This window comes from Taudactylus pleione, unplaced genomic scaffold (assembly GCF_031769625.1).
Source record: "Taudactylus pleione unplaced genomic scaffold, aTauple2 ptg000814l, whole genome shotgun sequence".
Taxonomy (NCBI): domain Eukaryota; kingdom Metazoa; phylum Chordata; class Amphibia; order Anura; family Myobatrachidae; genus Taudactylus; species Taudactylus pleione.
Genome location: NW_028285216.1, coordinates 575,074 through 602,625, shown reverse-complemented (window position 1 = coordinate 602,625; position 27,552 = coordinate 575,074). Strand labels below are relative to the sequence as shown.

The following is a 27,552-nucleotide window of genomic DNA, read 5'->3' as shown; positions in this document are numbered from 1 at the left end:
AATTAAATAGCAGTTTATACTTGGCCTTATCTTTTAAGCAATCATTCCATGCCCTCTGGGCCGTTAACCAAGCATTCCTAGAAGATTCCAACCCATCATTAAGGTAAGTAAGTTCGAATAGCTGACAGGAAATCTCCAACTCTAACTCCTGTTTTTTTATAGAAAGATTTTAACTCACCTAATCAAAGTCCCCCTAAGGACTCAAAAGCATCCTATAAACACTGGAAGTAGGGCTGAATCACGATTAAGTTTAAAATATTCCTTCCACGCCTCCTCAGGTTCAGAGCCACCACCCATACGGGTCAACAAGAATGGATTACATTTCCAGAATAAATGACCACGTTGACAACCCAAATCTAAACGGAGTACTAAATGGGAGTGATCCGAAATTCCTCTAGTTTCATAGCGCACTGACTGGACTCTAGGTAGCATATCTTGGGTGAGCAGTGACAGGTCGAATCGAGAGAACGCAAGGTGTGTATACGAGAAACAGGAATACTGCCTCGCAACCGGATATTTCGTCCTCCAAGCATCAACCAACCCCAGCCCAGCCACATAAGCCAAAAATCTATTACTCCTTGATGTAGTACTAGATTGTGCAGTGCTCCGTGTATACAGTGCTTGGTCCAAAGAATTACTGAAATCCCCAACACAGTGTCGATGATCCCGGCGATAGAGCCATAAATTCAGCCACATTTTTTTTAAAACTTCATGAGAATAGGGAGGTAGCATATATAATGCCAATAGTAAAATTTCCATATTAATCCTGCATTTTAAAAATACATATCTACCACCTGGATCAGCTTGCACTATCTCCAAGACAAAAGGGACAGACCTGCGAACAAGGACAGAGACTCCTCTAGAAGCAGACGTGTGTGTTGCATGATAAGCCAAGCCAACCCACGTTTTTTTTTTTGTTTTTTTTTTTAAGAGAAAGTAACTTCCCACCCACCAGGTGAGTTTCCATGAGACAAACTTATATCCGCTCCATATTGTTTAAGCTGTCGCATTACCAACGAGCGCTTTATTTTGTCAATGAGTCGTCTCACATTTCAAGTTAGAACAGTTATATTAGCTTGTGTCATGACTTACCGACCGTGAACAATATGCTTCTTAATACCCAAAAAAGGAGAAAAGGAACAAATATATAACATCCCAATAATAAAATAATTTAACGTTCAGAAACCACATCAGAAAGAAAGAAAACAAAAAATAATAATAAATTCCTAAATAAACTAAAACCCTCATCCCTTCTCTGCCCCCCTTCCCTGTATACCCACCCCCAACTGCGGAATACCTGTACCCACACCCAACCCGCAAACAGGAAAGCTTAAAAAAAAAAAAAAGCTCTCAACCTAAAGCATATACTAATTTTACCCATTCACAGGGTAAGGCAAAAAAGATAATGAACCCTAAACTCAGAAAGAACCCTCCAGTGCTTTCCACCCCGGGAACTATAAAATTCAAGCAGAGCCCAAACATTACCAAACATCAGCAATACAATCTAAGAAACAGACATATAATCACCATAAAAAAGTGTAAATATAATATAGTTACGTGCGGTTTAAACCAAATACAGTGTTCATGGTTAGTCATTTACTAGCGGGCTCCTGGCCGGTGCACGGCGGTCCACCAACAAAACAGCCTCATGTGAGGTGAAGAAAAATTTGGTTTCCCAATCTGAAACGACATGCAATTTGGAAGGAACAAGCATGGCGTAGGGAAGATTAAGGTCCCGTAAGAGACGTTTAACCGCCAAAAAGCTCTCAGATACGTTGTAAATCATGAGGGTTAATCAAGTCAGATTGCAATTTACCAATCTGATCAGCCAGCCTTTTTTCACTAGCAGAGACCGCGTCCAACACATTCTGTAAAGTAGCTGCAGGGGTGTCAGTCGACACTGTATGAGATGATGGAGGCGCAGGGGCAGATCCGCTTCCCCGTTCAACCAGAGGTGGAGGTTGCAGAGTCGAGGAGCGAGAGTAACGCTCTAATTTTGCCGCAGCATGATGAGTTTCCCCCATAATAAACAAACCACTCAGTATATAGGGGTTCAGCATGAAATACCGCCGGACCCATGTCCGGCGCTTCAAATTCCGACGCCGGAAGACCAGCGACAGGGAATTAAGGCAAGTATTACTAACCCTTTCCCCCTTCTAACCCTCCCTTAGGGGTGCCTAACCCTAACCTCCCCGCTAGAGCCTAACCCTAATCCCCCCCCTTCCCATCCCCTAAACCTAACCCTTCCGGGGGGTGCCTAACCCTAACGCCCCCTTTCCCCTAGCCTAACCCTAAACCTCCCGGGGGGAGGTTGGAAGTCCCCTCTCGGGAGCCCCCTAACCTAACCCGCTATCCGCGCCCACCTTACCTTTGTTCGGTATTCTGGGCGTCGGCAATGTCCCCCGAGAAGAACAGGGACCCCAAGAGGAAGTTGCAGCAGCAGGCAATGACCCCCGACACCAGGCGTAGCCACCACGGACAGGAGAGAGAACAGCGCTGTAGTTACAGTGCAGCCGCACAACACTGATTCAGGGAGCCGGCCGGCGTCCCAAGTGGTGCGCCGCGACTTCAGGCCCCGCCAGAGAAGATGACTCAGGCGAAGTACAGGAGGCCGCCGATCTCCCCCAGAAACGGTTGATCCAAGGCTCCGAACACTCCAGTGTCCAGTATAAGTAAACTGATCCTGGGGCGTGCTGGTCAGGAGGTAATACAGGATGGTTGCACCGGAGAGCTTTCATCCGTATGTGCTACTCAATAGACGCCGTGGCCACGCCCCAAAAATCAGTATTTCTAACAAATCCTTACCACCCATTACTGCCCCTTATATCACTTTACCTTTACTATGCTGCTCCTCTCCCTTTCATTTCAGTTCCCCAATGCTAAATTTGTAAAATTATTTGGTCATGGCCAAAAATTTAGGAGTGATTTCTTGTATACACACTGACTATTTGCCAGTTGTGTAAAAATGTGAAATATGGGCCTGATTCAGCACGGATCGCAATTTTGCAATTGCACGCTGTGAAATTATGCAAATGAATGCGATCGCAATGTGACCACCACACAATATAAAGATGCCCACCAGCTTATAAAGCCGCTCACCTCCCATTACATACATCTGCAAGTCAGCGAAAACATCGGTAACATCGGACCCATACGCACAGTTGTGGTTGAGCTTGACCTTACTTACAAACTGTGAAACTTCCTGTCGCCATCTAGACCTCTGGTTGCATATGCAGTCGCATGAGTTTAATTATGCACACCCCTGTAACGGCGTTCAAAACGCATTCCTTTGACCACCCGCCCCTCTCCACCTCCAAACTGCACTTCCAGTCAATAATTTCTCGATGGCTCCGTGTATCCACTGTGTTCGCTTTCGCGATCGCAGCGGACTGTTCGTGCACATGAGATGCGTGCATGCACAGAACGCAAACATTGACTGGATGTGTGCGTCCGCAGACATGCGACCCATGCTGAAACAGACCCTATATGCTATAAAAACAAATACTATCCATATAGTCACAGAAAAGCAAACACACTATAATGCAGCAAAATTTAGTGTTGAAAATAAAGATATAGTTAAAGTATTTTTTGGGGGGGCCCTAAACACATCCAGTTTATATACATTTACATACACAAATATGGCTGTAGGGACACTTGCATTTCAGAATCAGCATTACTTACAATTTTTTTTTAATCTGCCAAGGAAAAAAAACAAACACTGCTTTGATATTTTAAATAGCTTTCTGCAGCTCGTGTGCGACAGGCTAGAGCGCTTCATATACTTACCAAACACCTGGATTTCAGCAGTTTATTAATCTGCCAGGTAAAATCACTACAAGTAACAATCCTGTGCATGAATGTGGCTGTCCTGTACACAAGCCATGGGCAAAGCAGTATGCCTCCACTCAAACTTATTATTTGCTTTATGTCCACTGAGCTTTAGCTTTTAAAGATTTTTGTTGAAAGTGGGAGTCTGAAGGTATGTCGGGAGGGATATTTGGGGGATAAGTGAAAAAGTGAGTGGAACTTTGCAGTGAATGAGTGGTTGGTGAGGATTTTGTTTTTAAATTAATGAGATTAAGAGGTTTGTTGTCCTCTTGAATGTTACATGGCCTCACATGCAGACCTTGAAGTGTAGCAGGTTTCCAATCACTGTTATACACATATAAACCTTAGTTTCCATCTTAGTGAAAAAAACTGATAAATATGTAAATATATCATCCTCTTTATTTTTCATGCTGGCCTCCAGGCCTTTCTTTTCTGACAGCCACATGAAGAGGAGCTGCGCTTTGGCCCCGTCTCTTGAAGTTCATTTCTCTCAGCCCCTGGGCACAGACACTGACCACTATTTAGTGCCCTTCGGCTGCCTTAGTCAACATCGATAAGCCTGTCACATACTGCAGCTTGCCAACACAAATATCTCCTTCTTCAGGAAGAACAGCAATCCTAGTCACAGCTGCCAGGACCCCTGAAACACACTTAACTGTAAAATTCAGATTTAACATAGTCATGTACATAACAACAGCAGCAGATAGAGGGCTGTTATGCAGGGAAGTAATATACTGTAGATTATGGTTTTCACTATATATTTAACAGACTAATGTATGTTTAACGAAACACAGTAATTTGAATATTTCTTGATAATGAAAACAAAGATGTGTGGAGAAGACTACAGTAAACAAAAGTGGTGACAGAGCCATTGGGAGTAGAGGACAAATGAAAAACAAAACAAAACAAAAAAACAACAAAAAAAAACAGTACAAAACACAACCCAGAGAGACGGGAATAAAACAAAGGGAAAGAAAAAAAAATAATAATTAATTTGCTCTTTGCTTGTGGGCCCTAATGTTTTGTTTTCATTTCTTCTACCTTGGAGAGATCAGAATTGCAAGGCTGAACAAGGGATTCCGGACTGCTGGTTCATTAAGAGAGCACAAAATACAGGTGTCAATAAAGAGACCTAATACCATGCCACATCTCGTTTTACTCAACCAATCAACCCAACAAAGGCATAATAAACAATTAAGGGGTCTCTTTACTAAGTAGTGTTAGGAGACAGAGTGAAAAGTGATATCAGCTCCCAACTGCCATTTTTCAAACACAGCCTGTGAGATGGCAGTTAGGAGCGGAATGGCTGGCACCTTATCACTTTTCACTCTGTCTCCCAACACTGCTTACTAAATAGACCCCACAGTCTCAGTCTGGTATACTGGAAAAATTAAAATATTGATGGTATTTGCCCATACAACTATTTTGAAAGTATAGTGTTGCGGATGTGATTTAGAAATGATTACTTTAAAAATAAATAAATAAATAACTAGGTGATTTATGAAAACTTTTCCATAGTTAACTGTAGAAAAGGTGGTGTTGCCTATAGCACCAATCACATTCTACAACTGTAATATACAGATTAGAACATGACAGAAAAACATGAATGTTTACTAATGGCAACAACATCTCTTTACTGGAAAATCTAACTATTATCATGTACATTTGCAGTTATATTTTTACATGCAGCCAATTCTAAAATTGCAAAAATATCAAATAACATCTTATAATATTTCATCAGAAGGTCCTTACATGCTGGGGTTTTTTTTGCATTAAAGATTAAGGGGCAAGCGGCTTATGTACAAAATCCACTTTATAGTACTGCAGGAGTAGGTCACAGTCTGTATGCAGTTTGAGAATAAACGGCCATACAAAGTGAAAGTATCAGCCCGATCAGCCAAATTATCAGAAGGGGCTGATAATTGCAAAGTATATGAATAAGACGAAAACCAATTATAATCTTTCTGTTGTGCATGAGAAATCTTTGTACATGCCCGACCGATACAATAATTGGTGCTCAGATCTGATAGTTGATATACTCTCCATCAGAGAGCCCAATTATCTGACAGTATATGGTAAAGTCAGTTAATTAGTCTGTGTGTCTTGTGTTGAAGTTTATCTCACAGGGGCCTATTCATGATGATAAAAATATCATCAGTGATATTTGCTTGCTGCAAATTCAATTAAGAATCCAGAGGCATTCATCAAGCCTCTTTAACAAAAGTGTCACTTCAGAAAAGCTGCTCTTTCTGCGGAGTCAGCTTTTTGGAAATGTGACACTTTTCACCTTCAGTTACGCTGTCCTACCGACTGCATATGCCAGGCAGTGAACCGATGCTGAGTGCAGCGATCTGTCCCATAAACCCCTTCTACCCTTTCCCTCCTTGCAACCTCTGCCAGATGACCACTACCTGTTTGCATCCTTTAACCAGTGTCCAGCTCCCCCTGCCCGCATCCTCTCCCCAGTGTCCCCCTTTTCTGCACTCCCTGTCGGCATTCTCTCCCCAGTGTCCAGCGTTCTCTGCCGCCCGCATCTTCTCCCTAGTGTCCCACCCTGCTCTCAGCCGGTATTCTCCCCCCAGCGTCCAGCACTCCCCCACCTGTATCCTGCCCCTAGAGTCCCAGCTCTTTGCGGTCCCTGCCGACATTCTCTCCCCAGTGTCCAGCGATCCTGTTTAGCATACTCTCCTAAATGTGTACTCTTTCTGCCGGCTTCCTCTACCCAGTGTCCAGCAATCACCGCCTGCATTCTGACCCAGTGTCCCAGCTCTCTTGACTCCCTGCTGGCATCCTTTCCCTGGTGTCCAGCGCGCCCTACCCACATACTCTCCCACAGGGCCATACTAGGGTAGTGCGACCTGTGCCATGGGGCGCTGTTAGGGCCTGTCAATTTTCTGTTTATCATCATTCTCACTTATATCTTCCTCTTCTTTTATCCCCAACATTTCCTGGCCATGGCCCTTTTTCGGGTGCGTGTCTAATGTCTCTATTTGAAAAATAAGGGGGGGGGGGGGAGGGGTGCCAATGCTCTTTCTTGCACAGGGCACCAAGAAGTCTAGTTGCGGCTTTGCTCTCCCAAGTGTCTACTCTCCCTCCTTGCATCCTTTGCTGCGTGTAATGCAATCACAAATTGCTGTCGTGGAGCCTGGAGGGAAGAGCCGCAGGCAAGGAGGACACAGCAGGGAGGGATCTGAAAAGATCCCTTTCCTGAACAAGTTGCCGTGTAAACGTCATCTTGAGAATACATTCGGGGGTTGTACACTATCTCAGGACGGCATATCGGTAACACCTCCAAGTTCTGGGAAAGAAAAAGCTTTTTCCGAACTTTATGAATGGCATTAATTCTACAGGAAATTATCGGGGGAGAATTGTAACCAGGAGATGTCAGTAATATTCCCAGCGTTACATGAATTATGAATGGGTATGTAACTTTCTACAAAAGTAGGTGAAGATGTTAAATTTCAGCTGCTTTTGTAAAAATTAAAAGCTGATGAACAGACCCCAATGTATGGCCAGCATTAGAGGTTGAACAGGGGAGAAAAGGGACAGCCTTGTATAACTAGACTAGTGTAAGGGCATGTTAAAGGGGACCTTAAGTGTAATGTAGAGCATACACTATCCCTGATGGAGCACAGACTCCATGTCGATAGTATAAAAAAGTTCTAGGCAGAATCAATTTAAGTTCCAAAGTCACGCAAAGATATAGACTTCAGTGTTAAAGCTGCTAAAGATTCATAGAAAAGATGGAAAGAAAGTATTAGTAGTATAGGACAAGTTTATTATTTGAAGAAATGCAACACATAGATGGCACAATTGCACATTCTGTGCTTTCACAAATGAGTCAATTAACACGGAGCATGTCATCAATTACGGATATCGGCGCACGCATTTCCAGCTTAGGAAGCAGTAGACTTCAAAATGAATCTACGTTCTATACATTTAAAAAGTCCTTAGTCAGAAATATATTATATATATATATATATATATATATATATATATATTTCTTCCAAAGTGTCCACACTCCAATGTGTAGAAATATAAAGACAGGGTGCTCAATTTATAGACAAAAAATGTCCACAGTTCATAGCCAAGTGCAAATTGGGTATATAGTTTGGCTAGTGGTGATGGTACTCACACTGATTGACTCAAAGCTCCACTCCTGGCCGCAAAGCATACTGTGACACCACGATCAGGTTAACATTGCTAAATCCACCCCATCACTATCAAACGCCAACAAGGACTCAAAACATAAATCAGTGTTCACCTACTTGGGCGGATGCAGCGCAATGCATATTGCACTTGACACAGAGGAACAAACACCCATATTTGCTGCAGAACGCGGATACCGGAAGTGACATGCGTTCCACCTCCGTGGAACGCATGCCTCATCCCGGAAGTCCGGTGGTCACAAGTCCGGTTTACATGTCCGCAAAAAGCGGAAATGTCATGTGCTTTTCTTAGGGGCTGATTCCAAGGTCACAGGCTGGGATCACCATCGCGATTATCGGTAGTTGCAATGGTGGAAGACACCGTGCTGCCGGCCAGCTGAGTAAGCCTCAGCTTACTCAGGCTGGCCGGCTTGCGAGGCTAGGAAATTGTCAGTTAGCGCAGTCTTTGGCCTTACCACTTCCAGTAAACCAGCGGACACGCACCAGTTTCCGGGAACGGCGGCTGCTCCAGTCCCCGGACTGCCCCTTAAATGCCTCAACCTGTCAATCAGGCAGAGGCACAGAAGGGGCTGAGTGCGATTACGAAGGACCCACCGATAATCGGGAATCTGCTTTCAGGTAAATCAGCCCCTTAGTCATTTAATCGCTTCCATTGTTTTAAAATAAGTTTTGGGTTAGCATATTCTATGTCTTAGATGTGAGTAAACATCAAGATGGTCTTTATTACATGTAATATAATAAAAATCTCAAGTGACAAGTGCATCTCAAAATTTAGTAACATGCAGAAGTGCAGCTACGAATACATTAGCAGTATATGGTTAAGAACCGATGTGGTTGATTTGAGAGATTTCTAATAGCTCTGTAAATGCAGCCAAACTAACCATTTGGGGTTCATTTACTAAGTGACAGTTTATAAAGACAGCCATTTCCAGTGTGTTTAAGACCAAAATGTACAACGGCAGTGCTTCAACACACAGACTGGTTGGGAAACACTCCATTAAGTAATCCTAACCTTCAAATCTTATTTCTTCACTTCAGTGCAAAACCTGGCACACAACATGCGCCTAATCCACACTCAGCAAGGAAAGTCCTTGCCCAACTCCTATCAACAAGTGAAAACATTTGCTCTTCCACAGACTATGCCATCTTGACCCACAAGTCCACTAAGCAGCTCTGTAGCCTCAAAAAAAAAATAAAAAAATATTAGCAAGAACCCAGGCCTTCCAAAAAGGCAGAAATCCCTTGTGAAATTCCATAAGATCATACAACGGTATCCGGTCATTAGGTCTACATTGTCTAGATCAGTGATTCCCAAACTGTGCGACGTGGCACTCTGGGGTGCCTTGCAGGGGTGCCTCAGTTTGGTTGTCCAGACCAAATCAAATTATTTATGGTCAATGAATGTAAATATGTGGACAAACAGAAGCGCAAACCTGTCCAGCACCACATAACTGACCCTAATGATGACAGATCAGCACAATTACTTCACTTTACTAATTTTTTTTTCTGAATTTCTCAATAACAAACTTTTGGCTTAGGGGTGCCGTGAAAACAATGCTGATACTCTAGGGTGCCATGATTCAAAAAAGTTCGGGAACCACTGGTCTAGATAGACAATGCTTGGGTAGACAATGGAAGCTAGACAGGCAGTAGGTCGACAGGGACTGAAGGTCGGCACGCTAAAGGTCGGCAGGGACATATGGTCGCCGCTGTCAAATGGCCGACAGTCATATGGTCGCGTCGACAGGGACTGAAGGTCGACAAGCAATAAGTCGACAGGCAACACGCAATAAGTCGACACGGTCATATGGTCGACTTTTTTTTTTTTTTTTAGCCCTAAACTTTACCCTAACCGTCGGGATAAGTGCCTAACCCTTACACAAACATGAAAAAAATATAATAAAAAAAATAAAAATGTGTCGACCATTTGCATGTCGACTACACGAGTATCGACCTAATGGCCATGTCGACTTTCAGTACCTGTCGACCTTGTTACTAGTCGACCTTCAGGCCCTGTCGACCTTCAGTCCCTGTCGACCTATTGACTGTTGACCTACAGTACCTGTCGACCGTGTTACTGGTCGACCTTTAGTGCGTCGACTTTCAGACCACGTCGATCTTCAGTCCCTGTCTATCTTCCATTGTCTGCCCAAACATCGTCTATCTAGACAATGTAGACCTAATGATCCACACCCCATACAACAGCACTCTGTCGCTATTGCATTCTGCAAAGCTTTTGAATGCCAGGAATGGATGAAAGCAGGTTCTAACTCTATTGTTACATGGTGTGTAACCTAGCAGGTCCAGACCCTGCCACAGTCCATAGTGAGGCTCGTAATAGAGAAGCTTAACAGCATGGGAGGTTAGTGTATTGACTTGTACAACAAAACATTTAAAAAAAAAAAAAAAAGTGTGTGTGTGTGGTATATAAACAAAGATAAATACTGTACATAGCAGACCCGTGCCAATCACATGCTTGCTTATCATAACAGCCTAATGCCTGAAATAGTTCAATAAGTGTAATAACATGCCTGTTAACGGCCTCTTACACACCGCTCCTTATTTAACAATTATAGCTCCATACACACCATTACAGCCCAACTTAATGTCCCCCAGTCACCCACTATGAAATTCACCAATTACTCCAAGTTTCAAAAGGACCATTAAACCATGCAAAAAAAATATGTTTCCAGTCTCCATATTGACATAAATCTATGCCTGTTGGCTATATTCTCGATATGGAGGCGTTGTACACATTCACATATACCCCTTTCTTACCTGAATCCCGGGTCCGAACCGGGTTATTGAACACAGTTTCAACCTGTGTTACAGCCCTTCATACCACTTTCACAGAGGAAACAGGACACACAACACACCAAGCCAGAAGACTGGTCACCCTGTCAATATTCCGGGGCAGGGGCTCAGTATGAAAGGGGCATCAAAGGCCAATTTATTAGGAACACCTATCTAGTAGTGAGTAGGACCCACTTTTGCCACCAGAACAGCCTCCATTGCTCAATGCATGGTTTCAACAGAGTGCCGATTCCTTAGAGCAGGGGTATTCTACTTGCGACTTTCCAGCTGTTGTGGAACTACATCTCAGCATGCCCTGCCACAGTTTTTAGGATGCCTTGAGAGCAAAACCGTGGGAGGGTATGCAGGGATGTGTAGCTACACAGCAGCTGAAGGGCCGCATTTTGAATACCCATGCCTTAGAAATTCTGATTCATGTTGACAAGAAGCATCATATAGCTGCAGCAAATATGTAGGCTGCACATTCATCCCAAAGGTGCTTTAGAAGGTTCAAGTGACTGTGAAAGCTATTTAAGTACACTAAACTCCTTGTCATGATCATGGAACTTGCTTGAACATATACTTGTAACATGGCACATTACCCTGCTGTAAGTAGCCATTAGATGATGGGTAAACTATGCTCATAAAGGGAGGAGCATAGTCAGCAACAATACTTAGGTAGGCTGTGGCATTTAAACAATGTTTAATAATATTAATTTGTGGCAAAAAACATTCCCTAAACCATTACACCACCAGTCTAATTCGTCCACACAAGACAGGATGGATCCATGGATTCAGGTTGTTTACACCAGGTTTCATTTGCATGTTGTAGCAGAAATCTAAAATTTGCCAGGCCAAGTGACATTTTCCCAATCTTTATCTGTCAAGTTTTATTAAGCCTTTGCCCACTGTCACCTTGGTTTACAATTCTTAGTTAACAGGAGTGGAATCCGATGTGGTTTTCTGTGGTAGTATCCATCCACTTCAAGGTTTAATGTGCTTTGTGTTCACAAAAGCTCTTCCCCATACCACTGTTGTAATGCACTCATAGTTTTAGCTACAGTTGCCTTCCTGTTAGCTTAACCTAGTTTGGCCATTCCCTCCTGATCTCTCCAACAAGGCATTTTTGCCACATAATTAGCGCTCACTGGATGCTTTTTGTTTTGGCACCATTATGTGTAAACTCTTAAGACAATTGTTGGTAACAAATTCCAGGAGACTATCAGTTTCTGTGATACTCAATCCACCCTGTTCCACACCAACTATTGCATGATCAAAGTCACTTAGATCACGTCTATAAAAAGGTTCATAATATAGGCAGACCTCACAGAGTACAGGCAACGTGAATCCATTGCCTTAGAAAAGAATATACACAATATCTATAGTCCTGTTATAGCAACTTGTTACTGCAGACAAGAAAATGAGGTTTAGTTTGTGGCTAAAGGCTCACTGCAGAGAGAAATATACAAAAGAGAAGCAGCATTAGAATAAAACATAAAAAAGCTTGTTCAAAGAGGTTCTCTCATGCTGTGTCTTTAAGGAGTGCAACGCAAGGAAAGTGTACCAAATATCGTGCTGGAAACTGAATAATTAATCCCAGTGCCTGTACACATCCACTATTCTAACAAACAGCAGTGGTAACCTCAGCCTTGTCTCCTAACATCAGAAGACTGTGCTTTGAGTCTCCAGAATTCCGGGGCAACCACGCGGTCTATGACTTGTCTATAGAGCAGAGGCATCAGGATAAATAATAATAAAGCCTACATGACTAACAGCTGTTTCCAGAATAAAAGCTTTCAATAAAATATATATTGTAAGTTTTAATAATAGTAAGAATATTTAATAAAAAAAATGTAAAACACATTTCAAATGACTGTTTCCCCTACAACCAAAGAAATTGAGCCATCAGCCTTACCATACTGGTATAGTGCCAAATAATTTCTGCAGCCATGGAAACCAGTCATTATTAGCTTCCCAATTCTTTAGCTTGCCCTTGCTAAATAATTATGTTGCATAACAAAGACACACCATATTTGTCAATCGATTTAATTAAGCTACCGTGTTAACCAGACTGCTTTTTATAGTATGAATATTGTCTGATTCTTTGCTACACAGTCAATTTCAATAACATGGGGTGAATTCATTAATTTAAAAAAGTTAAATCATCACTGTAATATATTATTCCAGGTGGAAAAATAAAATAAAAGTGGAATTTGTATTATTATACGGTACAATGAAGTCAGGTTGGCAGGTACAGCAGGTTTAGACATCTTCTGGCTCTCCAGGTTTTATTTAATCTCAAAATAGTATGCATGTATGGCTCAAAGCCAAGCAGTTTATGAAAAGTGAGGTGAGCATTTAAAGTCGGACAGAACTAAAAAAACACATTCCCTTAATGCAGTGGTTCCCAAACTCTGCACCGTGGCACCATGGGGTGCCTCAGGTTGGTGGTCCAGCACCAAAACAAATTATTTAATGGTCAATGTAATGTAAATATGTGGACAAACAGAAGCGGAAACCTGTCCACAACCACATAACTGGACGTAAGGATGACAGGTCAGCACAATTTACTTCACTAAAACATTTGACTTAGGGGTGCCGTAAAAACAGTGCTGTTACTCTAGGGCGCAGTGATTCAAAAAAGTTGGGGAACCTCTGCCTTAATGATTTGAAGCTCAACAGTCTAACCCTAATTTACTCTAAACGCATAATTTTAATATGTTCACTAAAGTTTTTATTTTGCTTTTCAAACCAATTTTACCACTTTGCCATGGTTCATTGCAACCCCTGTGTTTCTATTCATGGTTTAGAAATGCCTTCTCTTTTCATAGCACACAGAAGGGATGCGGAATGAATTCGCTAGGAGGCCATGTGCGCCTCTGTATTTGTGCACGGATGATGTAAGTGGGATTTCTAACACCTCTCACTGCAAAGTGCCGCCTACATGCAGTCGTCTTCCTCATGGATCTCCCAAGAGGCTCAGACACCCGTACCTGCACTAACAAAGGAGAAATAACAGCTGTTGCCCTACAAGGGACATTCTCCTCCATATAATATCCTCATCACAATCCAGTTCATCCCAGACCTTCCCTTCTGCAAAAGCAGCTCATAGAGCGTCACACTCTGAAGAGAAATCTGTGCAGCATACTGGGTGCAGAGATGGGAAGACACACGGATTCAGCAAAATTCTTGGCTGTCAAAAAAAAAAAAAAAACATTCTGCAACAATTCAAACACCTGTATGTTACTGTAACCTGAGATTCAGCTCCCTTCATAGATTTGGTGCAGTACCTAAATCTTTCGCCTCCCCCTCAGATTTCACGTTCCTGTCTCTCACTATTTTTTATGTTGCCACCCACGCAAATTTCATCTCAAGTATTCATCTCATCAATGACATGTTCTTCTCATTCCCCACATCTTTCCCTGTATATGTTTTTAGCCTGTAGTCGGAATCTGACAAAAAAAAAGTATGCCTTGTCTTTTCACTGATAATTACAAATTCTAATTTATTTAAAATATTCTAATGAACAGAACAAAAATAAACATTTTACATTTTTATTCAGTAGTGCTTGGTAACCACATCTGTGTCGATGACATTAGCACCAAACAGCAGCATTTATTTACTTTCTGTTTTCTGGATAAATCTCTTTCCAGGTAAAAAAGTTCCCTTATTTGGACTTCGTTACCTACATAAAACTGACATTTTAAAATAAATGAAATATTGTAACATCTATACTTAAAAAAAAATACCTCCCAATACACAAACTCTGCAGTAAAAAGCAGAGTAAATGTATTTATAATGTAGCATTAGGACCTAATAACCCTGTCCCATTTGCTCTGACTAGGTATTGAAAATAAACATCCCCTTGTACTTATACATAATAACCTCTGTGTTCCCTTATGTTCTCACAAGTGCTCCTGTCATCTCACTCTTTATCATCCTCTACTCCCTCTTTTACTTGTGGCTTTTGTCAGACAGGCATATGACAACGCCATATTTTTCATGTCTGCTTTGAAAGTTCCTGTAATGACATCCAGCTTTTAATCTCACAAGAAGTGCTTCAGAACTTCAGCTTCCAAAGTGCTGCTCTATTACCTGCATGTGGCATGACATTACACCATACTTGCCAACTCTCCCTCATTGACAGGGAGACTCCCTAAAATACAGGTTGAGTCTCCCATATCCAAATATTCCGAAATACTGATTTTTTTTTTAGCATGACTGAGATAGTGAAACTTTTGATTTTTGATGGTTCAATGCACACAAACTTTATTAAGGCACAAAATTATTAAAAATAAAATATAAAATGACCTATAGGCTGTGTGTATAAGGTGTATATGAAACAAATTAACTTCATGTATCTACACAAACTTTGTTTGAGCCACAAAATTATTGAAAATATTGTATAAAATTACCTGCAGGCTGTGTGTATAAGGTGTAAATAAAACATAAATGCTTCCGGTGTTTAGATTTGTGCCATATTCCTAAGACATTTCAATATGGTATGCAAATATTCCAAAATATGGAATATTCCGATATCCAAAATACCCTTGGTCCCAAGCATTTTGGATATGGGAGACTCAACCTGTAGTAGCAACCTCCCTGACTGCACCTTACCCAATTATGTAGTTGTTATATATAATAATTAAAAAAAAAATTATATAGATATATATATATATATATATTCAAATGGGATCATTAGAATCAGTTCCCTGCTTTGGTTATAAGGCACAATGATCCCTTGGTCTACATGCATTTTCTGAAAAGTATCAGTGTATTTTTATCAACAAGTAACTAACTACGTTGGGGCTCAGTTACATTTGGATGTAAGGAAAGTTTATGGCATGCCTCTCAGATGTAGCAGTACACATCCACTTTACCGCCGCACTCATAGCTGTTACTTTCACAATCTCCCTAAAATGCTTTTTCAAAAGTAGGCAAGTATGCATTACACTTACCCTATCCAAATCTGCATCTCATCTTCCATCATACCTGTCCTGCTGTGAAGTCTTTAAGGTTTAATATCTTTAGATTGCACCAATCATTTTCCTGGTATTTACTCTGTATCTCTTGATCCACCATCCATTTTATTATGTCCCATTTCTTCCACATGTCTCTGAAGTCTAATGGTGCGTACACACGGTACGACTTTCATGAACAATAACATTCACATTTTTGCAGTCACCAACCTGACAACAACCAACGATGCGCGTTCCCGCATGGACGATAAAGATATCTTCCATCGTCCATGCACGCAGGCCAACTTGGACGATATCGTCAACTTTGCCTGTTCAGAGATGCGTCAGGAAGACCTCACTGAAAGACATCTTTGAAAGATATCTTTCAAGTAGTTAGTGGTACCATGTGAATGCAGCTTTAGCCGAGTGTTTATGCTGAGCTTCTTGGAAACTAGATTAAAAGGTGTTAATACTTCATCTGGACAAACACCCCAGAGATCTAATTGCTGTACTAAATTTTTGCATTCTACTGTGATTTATTTTGAAGGCTTCTTTTTCAGTGTGTTTGACATGCATCAGTACATCTAAATGTATTGCAAATGCAGTGAAATGTGATACTTTTTATCTAAGAGGCAACTCTTGGTACTAGTGGATGTTTAGAGTGCAACCCGCAGGATCAGGCCCTCTCCTACAAGGCACTATGCTCAACCTCCATCCCTCACAGGAGAAGACTTTTTTGCAGTGCAATATCCAAATTCTGGGCGTCTGATGAGTGATCCCTGCTACAGCTAGTAATGCCCACAGTTCAACAGTACAAAGTGCTGAAGCAGGTCTTCCTCTACAGACTGCAAATTATCACCGTAACCTGAGCAAACAAATGTTAAAATAGAAATAGACAGGCAAGCCACTAACATTTTTAGTACCCATCTATTTGTGTAAATCTTTGTGTATGCTGTAATGGTGGTTGAATGTGACATGAAGAGAGTAAAATGTTGATTAACCCTGGTTTATACAAAGAAAAACTGTTGTGCATTCTCAAGTGTGTTCAAACACATAAATGGAAGAAATGCAGCTTGCGTTTTAACATTGCGTTTTTATATTGATAGTGTGGAATTTTCTAGATAACCTCACAGCTGTGTGTAGTGCACAATCCTCCCCTGCTGTCACCAAAGCCAGACTGGAATTTCCTCTTAGGTAATAGTGAAGCACCCAATCAAACCACCTTCTATATACACTTTGCTCAGGAGAACGAACAGAAAACACAGAGCCTATATCTATATGTGAGATAACTGTATACTGTGCTATAATTCTCTCATGCATTTCCATAGTGCACTATATTAAAAATATTATTCAAAAGGTAGCTATAATTCACAAAGCTGACACCCATGCTTAAAGAGGACAGATCAATTTTCAGTTAATATTGCTAATGTTTTTCAAATTAAGCTCATTTTGAAAACAAAGCAAATATTCATATGTAGTTTTGTAAAAAAAACAAAAAAAAAACCCTATAAAAATAAATAAATTAATAATGAAAGCCCATTTTTAGATTCCAATCTAGTAATAACAAGTCCTGTTAAGATTGTCTAAGTGCAGTGCCACCAGTTTGTATTGTATACTCTTTCATCTTTAGGCCAGTTACGCACTATCCTTTAAAATTATGCTTTTATTGCAACGGTTAATGCTAGTGAAGGAATGTAAAGCGGTACGTGGATGGAATTTATGGTCTCTAAATGTCCCCATACCTGCTTGTACTTGTGGTGGTGACAGCATATTTCCATTTACTCCCTTCCTATGGATACCACCCATCTGGGAATGCTCCAGACAGTCGAGTAATCACAAACACTGTCCGGAGTCCGGATGCCTGCTTTCCTCTGGCACACCCCCACCATAGCTCTTGGCTGACTAAGACCGCCCAGCAACGGTTCTCCTCCACCCACGGCTTGTCTCCTCTGTGTTTTTTTTATAGAGTTTTTATTAAACTTTCAGTTTGCTTGTGAAGCTGAAGATAAGGAGGCTCTGGAAAGACATTACAATATGAGGGGGCTCTGGGCAGACATACTGTGGCATGAGAGAAATCTGGACAGATGAATTGAGGTGCGAGGGAACTGAGGCATATAAAGGGACAGGAGGAGGATCTTTATTACAGTGGTAAGAAAATGGCTTGAAATCTGACAAACAAAAAGCAGTTTTGGCCACTCCTCTGGCCAAACCTCCTGCTCATAAACCCTTGTCCAGGAATTGAAATTGTAAAAGTGGTAACTCTATCCCTTCCATCGCATGTGGATCCATGTAGAGTCCTTCATTAATCCCCCAACCACAAGTGCTGGTTACTACCAAAAATGTCAACTACAGTTGTGTGTAACATGTGGTGTTACTAGACTTTTCTAAATAAAACTCAGAGATCATCTTCACTACAAACGTTGTCGATTTCCATTATTAACATTTCTTTATAGAACGTCAGCATACTTCTTAACTCATTACAATAGTGGACAAACCATAAAAAACAAAAGGACCTGCCTACATACTTACAAGCTATAGGGAAATGACCTGGGAACATTAACTAATCATAACTACAAAAAAGCCAACATTTACAAGAAACATTTCAAGTACTAATACTTTACATTATTATCTTTTATTTGGTCAATGTACTAACAAGATGGCAGACACCATATCAGCCTAAAGTCTGGCACCTTTCAGTACTTCAAAATCCTGTGATTTTTTTTTTAGGGGAAGGAGTAACAAAGAGTAGCACAGCCTCACACCTAGGCCCTGATTCAGACCCGCTCGCTGGGTATGTGGGCGTTTTTTATTTTTTTTCGTTCTCCGGCCACTTGCAAAGCTGTGGGAGACCACCCACAGCTTGTGCGAGCAGCCAGGAGACCATAGCGATAATCACGACCATCGGCCTTGCGACGAGACCCTACGGCAGGGTCTAGGCTGCCGCAAGGCAGAGTTGACTTCCTGCTCTAACAGAGCAGGAAGTCCACTACTGACATCAGTAGTGATGTCAGTAAGACCTCCCAACAAACGGCAGGCGTTCCTAAGGGAATGCCTGCGTTTGTCCAGCCGCCCACAAAATGAGGCGAGCTGTCACTCACCATCGACAGCCGCCCCGTCTTGTTGCGAGCCCCGTAGCGACTGAACTTAAGTCGCTCAGCAGGGCCTGCGCACGCCAGACATGGCGCATGTGCAGTGCAGAGACATCGGGCCGCTTGCGAGCGCATAGCGCTCGCGAGCGGATCTGAATCAGGGCCCTAATACTCTTTGCTGGTCTTTATTACTTCTATGATAAGAGTGTCCTGCTGTTGGTAGGCATCTTACATAAGTGTTATTAGGATGCAAAAGAAAAAAAAAAGAAGAGCTTACCATTTCTGCTTATAATGTTACATTCCATGATTCAATTTACTATAGTAAAAAAATCCAAGCACAATTTAAACATTTTAAAACTACAGTGGGGCTAAAAAGTATTTGGACAGCCACCGATTGTGCAAGTTGTTGCACTTTAAAAGATTAGAGAGAGGTCTGTAATTTCCATCATAGGTACACTTTAACTGTGAGGGACAGAATCTGAACAAAAAATTCCGGAAATCACATTGTTTGATTTTTAAACAATTTATTTGTATATTCTTGCGGAAAACAAATATTTGGACAGCTACCAACCAGCAAGAATTCTGGCTTTCACAGACCTGTTACTACTTCTTTAGGAAGCTCATCTATCCTCCACTCGTTACCTGTATTAATGGCACCTGTTTGAACTGGTTAACTGTATAAAAGACACCTGTCCACACCCTCAAACAGTCAGACTGCAACCTCTCCACCATGGCCAAGACCAGAGAGCTGTCTAAGGAAACCAGGGACAAAATTGTAGACCTGCACAAGGCTGGGATGAGCTACTCGACAATAGGCAAGCAGCTTGGTGAGAAGAGATCAACTGTTGGTGCAATTATTAAAAAATGGAAGAAATACAAGATCACTGACAATCTCCCTCGACCAGGGGCTCCATGCAAGATCTCACCTCGTGAGGTATCAATGATCTTGAGAACGGTGAGGGATCAACCCAGAAATACATGGGGGGACCTGGTCAATGACCTCAAGAGAGCTGGGACCACAGTCACAAAGGTTACCATTAGTAACACACTATGTCGTCATGGATTCAAATCCTGCAGTGCCCGAAAGGTCCCCCAGCTTAAGCCAGCACATGTCCAGGCCTGTCTAAAGTTTGCTCGTGACCATCTGGATGATCCAGAGGAGGATTGGGAGAATGTCATGTGGTCAGATGAGACCAAAAATAGAACTTTTTGGTATAAACTCCACACGCCGTGTTTGGAGGGAGAAGAATGATGAGTGGCATCCCAAAAACACCATACCCACTGTGAAGCATGGGGGTGGAAACATCATGCTTTGGGGATGCTTTCTGCAAAGGGGACATAACAACTGATCCGTATTACGGAGAGGATGAATGGGAACATGTATCGTGACATTTTGGGGAAAAATCTCCTTCCCTCAGTAAGAGCATTGAAGATGCAACGTGGCTGGGTCTTCTGGCATGACAATGACCCCAAACACACCGCCCTGGCAACTAAGGAGTGGCTCCATAAGAAGCATTTCTAGGTCCTGGATTGGCCTAGCCAGTCTCCATACCTCAACCCAATAGAAAATCTGTGGAGGGAGGTGAAAGTCTGTGTTGCCCGGTGACAGCCCCAAAACATGACACATCTAGAGAAGATCTGCATTGAAGAGTGGGACAAAATACCTGCTGCAGTGTGTGCAAACCTGGTCAAGAACTATAGGAAACGTTTGACCTCTGTAATTGCCAACCGAGGTTACTTTACAAAGTATTGAGTTAAACTTTTTGATTGTCCAAATATTTTTTTTCCGAAAGAATATACAAATATATTGTTTAAAAATCATAGAATGTGATTTCTGGAATTTTTTGTTCCAATTCTGTCTCTCACAGTTGAAGCGTACCTATGATGGAAATTACAGACCTCTCATCTTTTAAAGTGCAACAACTTGCACAATCGGTGGCTTTCCAAATACTTTTTTGCCCCACTATAATTACAGGTCTAGATTTCTCCTGCATCCTGCCACTATGTTGGATTTATTTTCATTGTCAGTTGCATGAGCTGGTAACAGTCATCACCCGTATAAGCACCTACGAACAGAAGTACTGTAGTATTTCTCCCAGCACAGCCAACAGTGGGCTTTCCCTCCATCTAAATCACTCTTATGTGTGCTGTACAAAGAATGAGAAGTATAGGAGCATCTCCAGTTTTATATATGGAAGAATGCGTATATATAAAACAGCCTAAGCCTGACCACCCCTCCCCCCAGGCAGCCTAAACCTAGTCCTCCCCCTAGTGCCTAACCCCAACCATCCCCCTAACACCAATACTTACCGGTGGGATGCCAACGCCGGGATTCTGAATGGTGTCAGGATTGCAGCGCCGGGATTCTGAGTGCCGGGATCTCAACTACATCCCGTTTGCCGTGGGCTATGCTTTTTGCACCACGTTCACAGAGAGAAAGATCAATATCTTGGTAGTTTGCTGACCAGTAAAGTGGCTATCTATAATGCTGGTAATGTTAATTCTCTGAGTGTCACTGTAAAAATACGAGAGAGAGAGGCGCGGGGTTGCCACATGACTGAAGTCGAGCTTGGCGAGGGACATGTCACAAAGAAGTTAAGATTAGGCTGGTGTGAATTTTATACCTTTCCCACAACAGGTTTGCAATAAACTGGGTTGAGGTATATTTAGCAATTTTTTTTCAGGGTACATTCATTGCATATGTTTTTGTGCTACTTTTTAATGCAATGAGCATTAAATATACTCTACTTAGGGACTGTCAAAATCTAGTAGAATATTGTTGTTAGTCAGCACTCAAGTGCTTAAAACTAGGGGTGTGCACCGGCCACTTTTCGTGTTTTGGTTTTGGATCTTTCTTCGTGTTTTGGATCTGGATTGGTTTTGCCAAAAACACCCTTCCGTGTTTTGGGTTCTGGGTTTTGTATCTGTATTTTTTTTTTTAAAAAGCATAAAAACAGCTAAAATCACAGAATGTGTTGGTTTTTCTGCTCAAATGCTATTATTAACCTCAATAACCTTAATTTCCACTCATTTCCAGTCTATTCTGAACACCTCACAATAGTGTTTTTATGTCCAAAAGGCTATGCTAAGCGACACGAGTGGGCGGCACAAACACGTGGCCCATCTAGGAGTGGCACTGCAGTGGCAAACAGGATGGCAGTTTGAAAAAGTAGGTTCAAACAGTACATAATGCAAAGAAAAAAAAGGTGCAAGATGGAACTGTCCTTGGGCCCTCCCACCCACATGTTGTATAAACAGGACATGCACACTTTAACAAACCAATCATTTCAGCGCCAGGGTCTGCCACACGACTGATTGGTTCATTTGGGCACCCACAAAACAAGCTGGCAATTAATCTGTCCCTGCACAAACTGGCTCTACGGAGGCAAGATGTCGTCCTCATCCTCCTCATTCACCGATTCCTCACCCTCTTCAGTGTTGTGTACATCCTCATCCTCACAGAGTATTAACTCGTCCCCGCTGGAATCCACCACCACAGGTCCCTCTGTACGTTCTGGAGGCTGGTCTCCCTGGAAGAGTTGATAATTCATTTTTATGAACATCATCTTCTCCACATTTTGTGGAAGCAACCGCCTACGCCTTTCGCTGACAAGGTTCCCGGCTGCACTAAACACTCTTTCGGAGTACACACTGGAGGTGGGGGCAACTCAGGTAAAATAGAGCCAGTTTGTACAGGGGCCTCCAAATTGCCTCTTTTTCCTGCCAGTACAGCTACGTACTGTCTGACATGCCTACTTGGATGCTGTCACCGATGTAATCCTCCACCATTCTGTCAATGGTGACAGTATCATATGCAGTGACAGTAGACATGTCAGAAATTGTTGCCAGGTCCTTCAGTCCGGACCAGATGTCCAAACTTGGTCCTGCCTGCCCTGCATCACCGCCAGCGGGTTGCTTAGGATACCTAAGTTTTTTCCTGGCAGCCCCAGTTGTGGGAGAAAATGAAGAAGGAGCTGTTGACGTGTCACGTTCCGCTTCAGCTGACAATGTGTTCACCAGCAAGTTTTTGCACCTCTGCAGGCTTGTGTCGGCCGGAAAGAGAGACACCACATAGGCTTTAAACCTAGGATCAAGCACGGTGGCCAAAATGTAGTGGTCTGATTTCAACAGATGGACCACCCTGGAATCCTGGCAAAGCGAATGAAGGGCTTCATCCACAAGTCCCACATGCCGAGCGGAATCGCTCCGTCTTAGCTCCTCCTTCACTTTCTCCAGCTGCTTCTGTAAAAGCCTGATGAGGGGAATGACCTGACTCAAGCTGGCAGTGTCTGAACTGACTTCACGTGTGGCAAGTTCGAAGGGCTGGAGAACCTTGCACAACACGGAAATCATTCTACACTGCGCTTGAGTCAGGTGCATACCCCCTCCTTTGCCTATGTCATAGGTGGATGTATAGGCTTGAATGGCCTTTTGCTGCTCCTCCATCCTCTGAAGCATATAGAGGGTTGAGTTCCACCGCGTCACAACCTCTTGCTTCAGGTGATGGCGGGGCAGGTTCAAGAGTGTTTGCTGGCGCTCCAGTCTTCGGCACGCAGTCGCTGAATGGCGAAAGTGGCCAGAAATTTTTCGGACCACCCAAAGCGTCTCCTGCACGCCCCTGTCGCGTTTCAGAAAATTCTGCACCACCAAGTTTATTGTGTGAGCAAAACATGGGACATGCTGGAATTTGCCCAGATGTAATGCCCGCACAATATTGGTGGCGTTGTCAGATATCACAAATCCCCAGGAGAGTCTAAGTGGGGTAAGCCACTGGGCGATGATTTCCCTCAGTTTCTCTAAGAGGTTGTCGGCGGTGTGCCTCTTACTGAAACCGGTGATACACAGCGTAGCCTGCCTTGGAACGAGCTGGCGTTTCTGAGATGCTGCTACTGGTGACGCTGCTGTTGTTGCTGCGTAAGGTGGTATCCAGTGGGCTGTCACAGTCATATAGTCCTTAGTCTGCCCTGTTCCACTTGTCCACATGCCCGTGGTTAAGTGGACATTGTGTACGACAGCATTTTTCAGGACACTTTTTCTGACATTTCTGTACAATCTCGGTATCGCCTGCCTAGTGAAGTGGAATCTAGACGGGATTTACCTCCATCAATTGTCTAAATCCCACTGCACTAATGGCGGATACCGGACGCACGTCTAACACCAACATAGCAGTCAAGGCCTCCGTTATACATTTTGCTTCAGAATGACTGCTGTCGAACTTCATCCTCCTCGCTAAGGACTGTTGGAGGGTCAATTGTTTAGTAAAAGTAGCGGTGTTCCTACTTCCTCTCTGGGATGATGAACGACTCCCAGCAGCAACAGTGGCAGCAGTAGGCGTAGCAATGCAGGATCCTCCGGAGGAATCCCGGAAAGGAGAGTCAGTCATGCTAGAGACATGGCCTGCAGGACTACTTCCGATCCTGACTAAGGAGGAAATTGACGAGGAGGGAGTTGACGGTGTGGTTTGCAGGCGCTTGGATACAACAGGACAACGGGATTTAGGTGTCCCTGGACTGCTTACGGTCTTAGCCAAAGTTTCTGAACTTGACAGTAACTTTTTATGAACGCGCTGCAGGTGCCGTATAAGGGAGGATGTTCCTAGGTGGTTAACGTCCCTACCCCTACTTATTTCACCTTTACATATGGTACATAAGGCAAGACAGTTGTTGTCCGGATTTGGATAGAAATATTGCCAGACCAAAGAGGTGGAATGTTTGGTCTTCTGCCCAGGCATGACCGTGATGGGCTTTTTCATCCCACGGACAACAACTGTCTCCCCCGGAGCCTGATTTAAACAAACCACATCACCATCAGAATCCTCCTCGCCAACTTCCTCCTCAGCGCCAGCTACACCAGTATCCTCATCTTCAATTTGCATATCAGCAAGTGGACTGTGGGTGCTCCTATCAGCACTAGCAGGGGGCGTGCAAATGGTGGAAAGAGCCACCTCTTCCCGTCCAGTGCTGGGAAGGTCAGGCATCGCAACCGCCATCACACTTGGACTCTCCTTGGGGATTTGTGATATCTTCTTAGAAAGTACAGTTCTTCGCTGTGCTTTTGCCAGCTTAACTCGTTTGATTTTTTTTAGCGGGAGGAGGGCTTCCATCGTCATGTGAAGCTGAACCACTAGTCATGAACATAGGGAAAGACCTTAGCCATTCCTTGCCACTCCGTGTCATAAATGGCATATTGGCAAGTTTACGTTTCTCTTCAGATGATTTAAATGTTTTTTTTAAGGTCATTTTCCTGAACTATGTCATTTGGGATTGTATGTGCCCTCTACTATGACATTGGGCATCGGCCTTGGCAGACAACGTTGATGGTATGTTATCGTCTATGTCAAGACTAGTGGCAGCAGCTTCAGCACTAGGATGAAGTGGTTCTTGATCTTTCCCTATTTTATTTTTATCGGAGAAAGTTTGGTCCTCCATTTATGTTATATTGATTTGATATATACGTGCGGTTACACCACCCTTTAAGAAATGAGCCAGCCGACTCTTTACTTATGGGACACAGGCGCACGCTTGGCGCTGCTCCTTTGTTGATGCACGTGCAGCCACAGTGAACACAATTCACAAACACAGAAAATATTTTTTTATTTTGTTTGGAGTGTACTTGGGGAGTTACAGCACCCTTTAACGGACAAGCCAGCCGGCCCTTTACTTATGACACAGGCGCACGCTTGGCACTACTTTGTTGATGCACGTGCGGCTACTGTGCACACAATTCACAAACACAGAAAAAATACATATATTTTTTGCACTTTGGGGGAGCACCCCTGATGGACAGAGCACCCTCTGGACAACACCACAGCACCCCTTTAGGACTGGGACACTGCACAGGACTTTGGAGTGGACACAGCCCCTATGGACAACAGCAGCACAGCGCAGCACAGCACAACACTGCACTACACTGCCCAGCCAGCCCTAACTCCCACCCTCCCTCTTCACTGTCCACAGCCGAGTGAGAAAATGGCGCCGACGCGGGTACCTTATATAGGATCCAAAACCTGCGAGACCCGGAAGGCGGGATGACGACGTTTTGCCTCGATTTCAGATCAGAGTCAGGCGGGAAAAGTCGAGCCTGACTCGGATCGGCCTCGGATGGGGGGGCTCGGGGGGGGTTCGGATTTCAGAAATCCGAACCAGCTCATCCCTACTTAAAACAAAAAAGATTTTTTTTAATTTTTTATTTAAACCAGAGATTTTTAAGAATATGATAGAGAACCACAAGCGGCCATGCAAGCTCTACTGCCATGGCTGACCATTCTGACATTTCTTGTAAAAATGGGATTTTGGTTGCCATTTGGTAAATCCTTTTCTCCAATTCCACAGGGGACACTGAAGGTGCTTACGCTGAGGGATATAGAGGCGTGGATAACTGGAGCTGGCACTTTAAATCATTTAGAAGTGTGAAGCTCCTCCCCCTCTATGCCCCATCAGCCCTCAGTTTAGAAAATGAAGACTGAGAGGAGATGGATAACCGAATCATACAACATACGGAACAAGCCGAACAGGCAGGCTAAGACCGCAGAAGTGGGGTCCAGTGTCCCCTGTGGAATCAGAGAAAAGGATTTACCGTAGGTACCAAAATCCCATTTTCTCTTTCACCCACTAGGACACTGGAGGTGCTTATGCTGGGGACGTCCCAAAGTTTTCCCCACGGGCGGGAGCGCTCTGCGACACCTAAAGAACAAGGCGGCCAAAATGGGATGCCGAAGCAGCAAACTTATGTAATAAGTAAAACCTGACAAACGTGTGAACTGAAGACCAAGTGGCCGCACGGCACAATTGTGACGTGGAGGCTCCTCTACCGGCCACCCATGAGGCACTCACAGAACGTGTGGAATGAGCCGAAATGGACGAAGGAAGCCGACGGTCGGCACTAACATAAGCCTGATGAATAGTCAGTCGGATCCAACATGCCAAAGTCAGCTTAGACGCTGGCCAACCCCTCTGAACAGCATCATAGAGGACAAAAAGCGATTCAGACTTACGGAGGGACGTTGTCCTGACAACATAGATGCGGAGAGTTCTAACCACATCCAAGGTACAAGAACCACCGGAGTCCTCCACCAACGATGGGACCACAATAGGCTGATTGATATGGAAAGTCTACACAACCTTGGGAAGGAAGGTGGCTACCGTCCGGCGTTCCGTCCTATCAGCATGAAACACAAGGTAAGGTGGCTTATAGAACAGAGCACCCAATTCGGAAACTCTACGAGCCAAAGCTAGAGCCAGGAGGAGGACAGTCTTCCAAAACAGGTGCTTAAGATCAACCCCAAAAGGTTCAAACATGGGCGACTGAAGAAACAGAAGCACTAAGTTTAAGTCCCAGGGAGCTATCGGAGGTACAAGAGGAGGCTGCACGCGCAAGACCCCCTGAAGAAACGTCTGCACTTCAGTAATGAGGGCCAATTTCCGTTGAAAGTAAATGGAAAGGGCAGAAACCTGCACCTTTAAAAGTTCCAAGACGAAGGCCAGAATCCAGACCCGTCTGAAGGAAAAGCAGAAACCGAGACAACTGAAAAGTCCTAGATGGAAGACCCCGACTGGAACACCATGATATACAAGAACGCCAGATGCAATAATAATGCGCAGCCGAAACTGGCTTCCTGGCGCGTATCATGGTGGGAATAACCGCGTCTGGGATGCCTCTGCGTCTTAGGATATCGGTTTCAAGAGCCACCTCGTTAAACACAGTTGCGCTAAGTTG

General features: G+C 43.3%; 1 protein-coding gene across 4 annotated transcripts in view; it reads right to left on the bottom strand.

Moving 5' to 3' along the window:
* ATP2B4 (ATPase plasma membrane Ca2+ transporting 4) overlaps positions 1-27,552 on the bottom strand; it is a 202,545-nt gene that overhangs the window by 94,295 nt on the left and 80,698 nt on the right. The window lies entirely within an intron of this gene.